Consider the following 2,330-nt stretch of genomic DNA (forward strand, 5'->3'; position numbering starts at 1 on the left):
GACCCTCTCATCCCTTGGCATCACAGACTTGGCCCTATCCTGGATCTCATCATACCTAACAGACCAGACATTCAGCGTCTGCCACTCACACACCACCTCCTCACCTCGCCCCCTATCTGTCGGAGTCCCACAAGGTTCAGTCCTTGGGCCCCTGCTCTTCTCCATTTACACCTTTGGCCTGGGACAGCTCATAGAATCTCATGGCTTCCAGTATCACCTGTATGCTGATGACACACAGATCTACATCTCTGGACCAGATATCACCTCCCTGCTAACCAGAATCCCTCAAAGTCTGTCCACTATTTCATCCTTCTTCTCCGCTAGATTTCTGAAACTTAACATGGACCAAACAGAATTCATCATCTTTCCCCCATCTCACGCGACCCCCCCAACGAACCTATCCATTACAGTGCATGGCTGCCCACTCTCCCCAGCCCCACAAGCTCGCTGCCTCGGGGTAATCCTTGACGCTGATCTCTCATTCAAACCACATATCCAAGCCCTTTCCACTTCCTGCCGACTTCAAGTCAAAAATATTTCACGAATCCGTACATTCCTCAACCAAGAATCTGCAAAAACCCTAGTCCATGCCCTCATCATCTCTCACCTTGACTACTGCAACCTCCTGCTCTGTGGCCTCCCCTCTAACATTCTCGCACCCCTCCAATCTATTCTAAACTCTGCTGCCCGACTAATCCACCTGTCTTCCCACTATTCCCCGGCCTCTCCCCTCTGTCAATCCCTTCACTGGCTCCCCATTGCCCAGAGACTCCAGTACAAAACCCTAACCATGACATACAAAGCCATCCACAACCTGTCTCCTCCATACATCTGTGACCTCGTCTCCTGGTACTTACCTACACGCAACCTCCGATCCTCGCAAGATCTCCTTCTCTACTCCCCTCTTATCTCCTCTTCCCACAATCGTATACAAGATTTCTCTCGCGTATCACCCCTACTCTGGAACCCTCTACCACAACACATCAGACTCTCGCCTACCATCGAAACCTTCAAAAAGAGCCTGAATACCCACCTCTTCCAACAATTCAATCAGATAAGTAACCAATTGTATAAAAACAATTCTGTCAAGCACAATTTATAAATAAATCCTCCCAAAAATTGTGTGCAAGAAAAGACAATAAATATCGATAAAATTAATTATTTATTTAATGGAATAATATAAAAAATATATATATATAATATGACAGCTGATAGAAGCAGATTTATAAATAATTCTATGGTATGGGAACATACAGAAAATTCCAATCGTTACATTAGTACCATAAACCAGGTATTGCAAGAAGTATACATATATAAAAGTCTAACACAAAAACACCTATAGCACAAGAATCTATTGCGGCCACACAGTGCATAAATAATTGATGCTAAATACAAGAACCATGTATATCCTAGAATGCATACTAAAAAAACCTTTTAATAAATGTGCAAATCACAAAAAAGTGCCATAATGTGCATAGCAGCAAACTGAATTTACAAGGATTATAGTGTAATCACAAAATTACCAAAGTGCAGTGATAAACCAAATGTGTGCATAAAAAACTGGTTATGCACTCCAGGACTTTACATATATCCTGACAGGGCTGACAAACCCATATAAGGTGCAACAGTGCCAAAAACTGAATATAAAAAGTGTGCAATGCAGCAGAGAAGCCGGTAAAGTGTCTAGGTGCTAGATAAAAAGGCAAAACCTGGCAAAATATATTAATAATCAAAGTTCTCACATACCACGCTGCTCCTGGATCCCTACGTACGTTTCGGCGTTTAGCGTACGCCCCCCGGAAGAAGGCTAAACGCCGAAACGTACGTAGAGATCCAGGAGCAGCGTGGTATGTGAGAACTTTGATTATTAATATATTTTGCCAGGTTTTGCCTTTTTATCTAGCACCTAGACACTTTACCGGCTTCTCTGCTGCATTGCACACTTTTTATATTCAGTTTTTGGCACTGTTGCACCTTATATGGGTTTGTCAGCCCTGTCAGGATATATGTAAAGTCCTGGAGTGCATAACCAGTTTTTTATGCACACATTTGGTTTATCACTGCACTTTGGTAATTTTGTGATTACACTATAATCCTTGTAAATTCAGTTTGCTGCTATGCACATTATGGCACTTTTTTGTGATTTGCACATTTATTAAAAGGTTTTTTTAGTATGCATTCTAGGATATACATGGTTCTTGTATTTAGCATCAATTATTTATGCACTGTGTGGCCGCAATAGATTCTTGTGCTATAGGTGTTTTTGTGTTAGACTTTTATATATGTATACTTCTTGCAATACCTGGTTTATGGTACTAATGTAAAGATTG

The sequence above is a fragment of the Ranitomeya variabilis genome, chromosome 3 (genome assembly GCF_051348905.1).
Source record: "Ranitomeya variabilis isolate aRanVar5 chromosome 3, aRanVar5.hap1, whole genome shotgun sequence".
In the NCBI taxonomy this organism is placed as follows: Eukaryota; Metazoa; Chordata; class Amphibia; order Anura; family Dendrobatidae; genus Ranitomeya; species Ranitomeya variabilis.